This window comes from Phoenix dactylifera, chromosome 14 (assembly GCF_051530095.1).
Source record: "Phoenix dactylifera cultivar Ajwa chromosome 14, Ajwa_hap1_PhDact_Kaust_v1.1, whole genome shotgun sequence".
Lineage (NCBI taxonomy): Eukaryota > Viridiplantae > Streptophyta > Magnoliopsida > Arecales > Arecaceae > Phoenix > Phoenix dactylifera.
In genome coordinates this window covers 16,955,719-16,964,929 of record NC_143203.1, presented here as the reverse complement: position 1 = coordinate 16,964,929, position 9,211 = coordinate 16,955,719, and positions in this window count along the sequence as shown.

Below are 9,211 nucleotides of genomic sequence, written 5' to 3'. Positions count from 1 at the left end.
TGCTCGTGCGCCAGAAGAGTAGTCTCTACCAAGAGAAAAGTCGACTTTGACTTCTTCTCCCGAGAAGGGTTCACCTTAGGGCATCATCTTAGGGCCCAAGGTCTATAGTATTTTTGTTCCTTTGAACTTCCCACATACCCAGGGTTAGTTCGGGAGTTCTATGGCACCGTCACATGGGGTGGCGGTGGTATCCAAGAGAGGGTAGCCAATGTTCCTATTTCTATCTCGGAGGACCTCATTGCACGAGTCCTCCACCTCTCTCGTGAGGGTATAGCTCCCACTCACCCTACTGATAGGTCTGAGGCCCTTACGACTATTCTAGGGAGAGCACCCCAGTCCCCCATTGAGGAAGTTTTTGCAAATCAGCTCTCTGCTGAGATGCGCCTCCTACTTAGTATAATTTCTCGCACTCTCTTTCCTAAAACGGGTAGATTTGACTTTATTTCTGATAAAGACTTAGCTATCATGTTCAACATCCTACATGACATCCCTCTCAACTTTCCTAAACTTATTTACAATTATATTTGTGAACCTTTAGATAAACCAAGACTGAGTCTACCTTATGGTATGCTCTTCACCTTGATATTTAGGAAGTTAGAGGTTCCTATCTTTGAGGGGGAACCCTCTCGTTCACTCCGTTTTACTGACCATATGGGCGAGGAGACTCTCCACCGAATGGGTTTCCACAAGGTTGAGGGTATTTGGATTAGAAAAGGTTCCTCTACCATACCATCTGACCCCACTTCTCCTCTCTCTCCCACTTCTGAACATGAACCGGATAGCTCTGCAGATCCCTCCACCTTCCCATCCACTGCTGGCCCTTCATCCACTGCTGGTCCATCATCCACTGTGCCACCACCTCAACAGCCCCTTGAGGTTAGGATTAGTAGCGAGCAGCTCAGAGAACTGAGGGATGACATTTTGAGAGAACTAAGGAGTATTACTAGCATACCCTCCACTGATCTGACCCCCTCCACTGCCATTGTTTCTATGATGATTGCTGAAGTGAAGGAGGAGTTATCTAGTCTGAGAACTCTTATTCAGGGTCAATACATGAGATGCTCGGACATTCAGGAAGCTACAAGGCAGATGCAAGATTTAGTCAGATCCGAGCTGCTGAGCCTAAATCAAGGAGCTAAAAGGGTAGCAAACGCTATCATAGATAAGCTTGATACAATCACCGACAGCGTAACCCAACTGACCCAAACCTAAGCTAGGACTACTTCAAAAATTATTGCGCAACTGGGAAATATCTCTGAGGGAGTTCGTCTACTTATGGAGTGTCAGCGCAGAAATATTGGAGCTTCATCTTCTTCCTCTAGACGTCCACCTTCCTAGACTTGTATTTTTCTTGAAAATCATATGAAGTCCTTTTGGACTTTCAATCATTGTACTCAGTTGTGTAATACTTGCAATGAATTGAAAAGTCCTTTTCTAAGAACTTGTGTATTGTGTATGCTTTCTATGCTTTGAGTACTATGTACTTCTTTATTTCATCTTGTATGTTTTTGACTCTTTGATATTTCACCTTTTTGCTATGATGACAAAAAGGGGGAGAACATATGATATATTGTAAATAAAGGGAATCACTAAACAAGAAAACCTTTAAGCAAAATGTGATTTGTTCTCAGTGGATTCGATACCTCGAGGCTCATTATCTCTCTATTGGGGCTCCTCAAGGAGTAATCTCCAGAATCTATTCAAGAGATATTCGAAGATTAGTTGAATCATATTCAAGAACAAATCATCAGATTTTTTCTTCTATAATTAAGAACTTAAGCTCAAGTTTAAAACATTAAAAGAAAATTCAGAAAACTTGAACAAAATTCAAACGAAATTGAATGCACATGCTGAGGGGGAGAATCTGAAATTCTAAGAAAGCAAATTCATTAAAGACATATAAGCCAAACAATTGATTGCATGATTTGAAGGCTTATATAATTCCAAATGAAAGGGGAAGCTTTAATTTCAGAGTTTACTGACTCATACCTTTCAATTTTGGATACACTAAATGACTAGACATTTGAATTCATTTCAAAACTTTACTATGAATCACTTCTTGAATGAGCAATTCACTTTACAAATACTCAATGTTTCGTCATCATCAAAAAGGGGAAGATTGTGGAGTGATTTGAGTATTCCCTAATTGATTTTGATGAGCTCAAAGTATTGGAGTATGTCTTATATTATTCTAATGAATTCAATCTAGTGTTTCAGGTAAATCTTTATGAATTTTTGTCTAAGTGTCTTGAGCTTTGTTTTAAAATAGTTTGGTCGAGTATTGAACTCTATTTGAACCAAAGTCTGCATCACGAGTCGACTCCTGAACCTTGCGAGTCGACTCCTGCACACTTCGAGTTTCTGGCACAAGCTCGAGTCGACTCCAGAACTCTTCGAGTCGACTCCGACTGAGAACAGACAGAAAGACAGAACGATGGATTTTAGACCCTGTTAACAAGTCGATTCCAAAAGGTTGAGAGTCGACTCCAATGCTTGCCGAGTCGACTCCAGATGATCACGAGTCGACTCCAAAGGGTAACACACAAAAGACAGAACGCTAGTTTTTGAGACCCTGTCAACGAGCCGTCTCGCGAAGGCTACGAGTCATCTCCCATATCAGCCGAGTCGACTCCCAGTTTGTCCGAGTCGACTCCCAGAGGAAAACAGTCTGAAAGGTAGAGACTCGGTTTCGGAGATCCTGTGAACAAGTCGACTCCAAGTGTTTCAGAGTCGACCCCCAAGTTAGCCGAGTCGACTCCAACAAGGCCCGAGTCGACTCCGTTCAAAAGACAGAGAATCAATTTTTCGGTCTCTGAGAATGAGACGTCTTCCGAAGATCTCGAATGCCTCTCAAGTCAGCCGAGTCGACTCCAAGTAAACCCGAGCCGACTCGAGGAAGAAAAATAGAAAGTTGAGTTTCTGGAACCCTGAGAACGAGCCGACCCCTAAGTGCCCGAGTCATCTCCAGCTGTTGGCGAGTCGACTCCAGTTTGGTCCAAGTCGACCCCAGGATGAGGCATGCACTTTAATTCAAATCTGGAACAGCGGACGAGTCGTCTCCAGTAAAGTGCGAGTCGACTCCAGTAACAGCCGAGTCGACTCCAGATTGCGTGAGTCGACTCCGATCCCAACGGATACATTGTCAGATTGTGCAGACGGGTCAGAACGGCTCCAAATCACTCTTTAACGGCTATTTTTCAAAAGAAATCACTTAAATAGCTAGAGTGAACAGTAGTAGACAACAAGAGAGCTATTCCATTTGAGCATTAAAGCATTTCAACCACCAAGAGCTTCCGTAGAGTGAATCCAAGAAAAAGAAGGAAGAAGTGCATTCAACTCAAACCAAGAAGTGCTTCCTTCGCATTCAAGACTCTACTACTATCCTCCATCCTTCGGCACATTCAAGAGGAGACTCAGAAATCGAGAAGCCCCCACTTTCTCATCTAAAATCTATTTGAGGATTTCTAACTCAACTTTGTTTATATTGTCTCACACTTGCTTTTTTAGAAGTTTTCTTTGAGAACTTTTAAACTCTTGTTTTTCGTACTTGATTCAATCAGGGGATTGAATCAAGGGTTGTAAGGTTTGTTGGTGAGCCAAAGATAAAACCAACGGTGTAAGGTTATGGTTGGTGAACCGGAAAAAACCAACTGGGTTTGATTGTAAACCCGAAAAAACAATCGAGTGGTTCTAGTCGGTGAGCCTGTCAAAACCGACCGAGTTCGTTGTGACCTCGTGAAAACAACAAGTTGGGTTGTGAGCTTGTAAAACAACCGGCTGTAATCCTAGGGATTATAGTGAACTCTCAAGTGCGGCTTGGGGAGTGGATGTAGGAGCAAGAGTTGGCTCCGAACCACTATAAATCTTTCTGTGTTTGTATTGCACCTTGTCTCTTTCACTCTCTTCACTCATTGCATCTAGTGATCTAACTAATTCACTTGCAATATATTTAGTTAATCACTCACCTTATTTTTAATTGATCAATAATTAATTAAAACCCAATTCATCCTCCCTCTTGGGTTGTCTCCTTGGGCAATAGAAAAGAAGGGTAAGGAAGGGAGCTGGAGTTCCATGGCTGGTGCTCTGATGCTTTTGAGTGTAATGTGCTCTGATGCTCTTCTTAATTTATAGGGGGCATCCGATTCTAGTGTCGTAATTCTTTTTGTTTCTTTTTTTTGAAGATAAACGAGGCTGTAAAGGGCCACCCAATAGTGTCGTAAAAATAAAAGGAGTAATGATATCATACATGTTGTTTTGATTCGCCACCATTGTTCAACGGAAGTGACGGAGAGCCACGAGACAAAACTATAGTAGTACTGAAAGTGATGATCAAGTTTTTCTTCTAGTGAGACGAAAAAATGATCAAGGTTTGATGGGAAAAAATAATGATACGATTGTTTAAGTGAAAATCGAAGCGATTATTGAAGACTATGAAGCTTCAAAATTTCCGCAAACGATGTTGACTTTTGTTCTTATTCTTGATCTTTTACGCCTTCGTATGGCTGTGGTTCGTTTGTTGGTTACGTTTGACGGTGACTTTACGTTGTCATTTGAGTGGCTTTTGGAGTTTTGGGTGGGGCAATGGGGAGGTTAGACCAAATAGATCCTCTAGTCGCTTAGATGGACCAAATCGTCGCTAAAAGGGTGCGGTAGTATCAGATTTTAAGTTGGAAAAGCTTGTTTCTAATTATTGTTGTGTGTGTTGGGACGGCTGTTAGTGCCGGTTCTTGGATGCTGTTTGGGTGTCAGTATATAATATTCCTTAGAAAAATGAGTCAATGGTGGAAGGAAGGAAATTTTTGTCTCTAGCTTTTTTTTTTCCTGCCTCTCTCTTTTCTTCCACTGGGCACAGTTTTTTTTTTTTTTTGATTTTTCTAATAATTTTTAGAAAAAGAAAGAAAAAAAACTTTCTCACTGGATTTACTTAAGAATAAGATCTCAAAAAAATTTCATAAAGAGATAATCGTTCAGACGGTCCTATAGTTTAATTTTTTTTCTTTTTTTCTTTTTTTTTCTGGGATTACGGGCTCCATGAAGCTAGAGTTCCATGTCTGGGGCGCCGATGCTTTTGAGTGTACTGTGCTCTGATGCTTTTCTTAAGTCAAGGTTTGGAAGCATAAACAATTTGGCAGCGATCCTCTCACTTTATTCAAATTTATTCCATAACCACACGGAACCTTTCTGCAAACCTATCCGAAAAAACTTCTCTGATGCAGAAATTATGATGAAAAAGCTAGCATAAGGTGTTTCGCACCTCAGAGTTTTCTTTCTTTCTTTCTTTTATTATTATTATTATTATTATTATTATTATTATTATTATTATTATTATTATTGTTTTTGCTAAAATGGATGTATCATACATTACGGATACGGATACGGATACAGCCAAAAAAGTCAAAAAATAATAAATCTCAGAGCGCACTAGATAACCATCTCTCTCCCACCCAAAGAGTATCCCCGGAGTGGATAGCTAGATAGAAGGCCACCCAATCCAGTGCCTCGTTAGCCTCTCTATACATATGCTTCACCTGTATGGACATCCCACTACAGACCATAGCCCGGATGTTCTTAAGCAGCAGGTGGTAGTTGTCCACCCCACCCACGGCCTGCTAGATGCAGCCAATGACTATCGTCAAATCACCTTCAAGCAGTATGGCTCTGGCCTGCAATATAAAGTTTTCTTTTCACATATAATAACTTTTTTCTACAAAAAGTTAGCAGCAAGTTCAAAAAAAAAATGATTGCCCAAAAGTTCCCACTCACAAAGAATAAATAAAAGTTCTTTTCTTCTCCCTTGGATGTAGAAGATTGAGGTAAAAGTTTCATATGCAACAAGAAGGAATTGTAGTGGCAGCTTGCAACAACACAAGACCTCATCCAAAATGGCTAGCCGGAAGATATTACTTGGATTTCTTGATCCTGTATAAGTACCCAAGATCTCCTCGGCAAACAACCGATGTGGGACTAAACACATGCCCATGCAGGTCCTCACATATTTCTCTCATTCAAGCTCTCACATTCTCATCAGGCTAAGAGTTTAAATCTATTCAAATCTAATCACAAGCATCACGATCAGCTTTTGGTCAACCTCTATGAACCTGTATTGAAATGTTCTTTACCGTAACGAAAGAGGTTCAATGATGTGAGAAGAGACTCGGCAATCAATATAGAGTATGACGTCCCCATTGAGTAAAACGAAAGAAAGCTTTGAAGTCCCCATTGAGTAAAACGAAAGAAAGCTTTGAAGTCCTAATGGAAGAAAGCTTTGAAGTCCCCATTGAGTAAAACGAAAGAAAGCTTTGAAGCCCCCATTGAGTAAAACGAAAGAAAGCTTTGGAGTCCAAATGGAAAAAAGCTTTGAAGTCTCCATTGAGTAAAATGAAAGAAAGCATTGAAGTCCCCATTGAGTAACTTTCTTGCTCAAGCCATTGTTGATTTTTGGAATTGGCGACGTGCACTTCAATCTGAACTCTGAACTCTAAAGCATACTTGTCTACTGATTTATTTAATGTATTTGGAAAGTAGGTGATTGATAGCTACTTTAGCTGATTTTGAGTATTCCAAAATTAATGTTCTAAATTGAGCCTAGACTAATGTTACCCACGAACCATGGTTCATGGTGTATGAGCAAGAGTTTAGACCAAACAGATCCTCTAGTTGCTTAGAAGAACCATACATTCGCTAAGAGTTTAAACCAAACAGATCCTCTAGTGCCGGGTCATGGGGGTTGTTAGAGTTTCAGTATAAAATACTACTAGCAAAAATGTGTCAATGGTGTGGAGAGCCTCGTCATAGGCAGGAATGTGATACTATGGATAGCCTAGTCACAAGCAAAAATGTGATGCTATGCATAGCCTTACGTTGGGCAGAAATTTGGTACTATAGTTTATCAATCACGGGCTAGAGCATGGTCATGGCTAGTTTGAGGACTAGAATAAGATAAAACCTATTTAAGCATAGACTTGAGATCCATCCTAGATATGGTAGACTGAAAAGAAGAAACTTCAATAGGGAACCCATTAGTAGTAACAATAGTAGCAGAGTGGGATACAGGTCTGGATGAACTACCCGAACTAGATTGATTACTTTTATTCTGTCAAACTTTGGAGGTTTAGTGGGACAATTCCGAAGGATATGGCCAAGCCTATGACAATACCAACATTCAATGATAGGATAATCTGAAAAAGAATGACCATTTTTATTACAATTTCTGCAGAATTTCTACCCAAAATCTTTGTGTTGCTGAGGATGAGAAGTGATGGGAAAAGATATTAGACACCTCGACCTAGGGCCAGACCTACTGTATTGACCTCAGACATATATCGAGGAGAATTGTCACGCCCCAAACTCAGCACCCGGGTCCGGTACGCGATCGGCTGCATGAGCTCTAGAGCAGTGCCCTAAAGATCATGCAAGGCCTAAGATGAACAAATATCCGATAATTTCATAATTAATTAATTAATTTAAATAGACAAATTCAACATGTCCAAATAATCAAATTGGTTCAATTACAAGAACTTTCAATGTTCACTGATATCAAAATAAACTAACTTACTAATGACTCTGATACTCGCATTCTGCGCCCCTCCCATCTATGTCTATGCATCCTGCAACTCTGAAAGAGAAAGAAGAAGGGGGCGAGCTTTACAGCCCAGTAAGAATTCCTACACATCCATACCAACACAATAATAATATGAATTTGAAAATAACAAGAAAGTGATGCACATATCATGAAATCATAGATCGGCTATCAAAAGGCTCAAATAATCAATATAAGTATGTACGTTAAACATCAATAAAAGTCTAGCCACGCAAGAATAATATTGCATATGATAGCTCATAAATCTTCATTACTGTTTTCAATGTTTCTTCTTTCAACTTGATCCGGATCAATTATCTTTCCGACTTTGGGCCAAATCTTGGTCATATTTCTAGCCCGTGATGGGGCAAACTAATAGTGTCACACTTAGAGCCTGTGACGGGCAAACCAATATTATCACACTTAGAGCCTGTGACGGGCAAACCAATAGTGTCGTACTTAGAGCTTGTGATGGACAAACAAATATTATCACACCTAGAGCCTGTGACGGAAAAATCAATATTGTCACACTTAGAGCTTAGGACGGGAAAACCAATATTGTTACACTTAGAGCCTGTGACAGGAAACAATAGTAATGAGATGGCCCAAAGTCAATGTTTATTTAATTAATTTCACATTCACACATCAATCCTTTTTATTAATTTTCATTTTTAGACTAACCCCGATCATGTTTCCAGCCCGTGACGGACAACCAAATAATATCAAGGTTAGTCTATAGCACCACATCCATAAATCCAATTATACAGGAGTAGGTTATGCACATGCATGCATCCATCATGATACCAACCACAAGCGAATATGATCAAAATATAATTTGATATAAAATTATTCTTGCTTCTTACTTATCTGGATCATAGAACATCATACATAAATAGGTGCAAAAATATTTATATCATGCAGGATTGACTTACAAGGATTCTTATACTTTGTTGAAAAACTCAGACAGACTAATCATCCGCCCTCACGGCGATCTATGAACTGGGATGCGCAGAACCCCGCTCAGCATCCTCTCGTCCAACATATTGTTTTCCTACAGAACCAAGTCATCATTAAAAATTATCCAAGATATATGATAACCCAAAACCCTCAAAACAATGATCTCTCTGGATCAAAGTTTACAGAGAGAGAACCCCAACTAGAAAGAGAAGAGAGAAGGGCAAGGAAAGAGGAGAGAACCGAGTGGCTCTCCCTCTCGTTCTCTCTCCTTCTTTCTATCTTCTCCCAGTGGGCATGCTCGGCGGCAGTAGCCGCCCGTGGCCGATGACCCCAGCGGTCGACGGCCCAAATGTGGTGCCGGCCATGCGCCACGCCTGGCGACGACTGGCCAAACTCCACGCCCGGCGACGTCAGCCAAACAGAAGGAGGAAAAAGACCGAACAGAGGTTCGGTTTCCCCATCAATCCAATGGCTTACCGACCTTATTCCCAAAGAAATAATGGCCTAAAGACAACGGAGAAGGAGGAGAGGGTGCTCATCTTGCCTCCGGCGAGCTTCTCTAGCAAGCCCGACGGCGAACAATCCAAGCTTCTCACGGATCGCCTAGAACATCAAATCTCTCTCTCTCTTTTTATTTTTTTTTGAAAGGATCTCTCGGTTGGTGCCCTAGGAAGA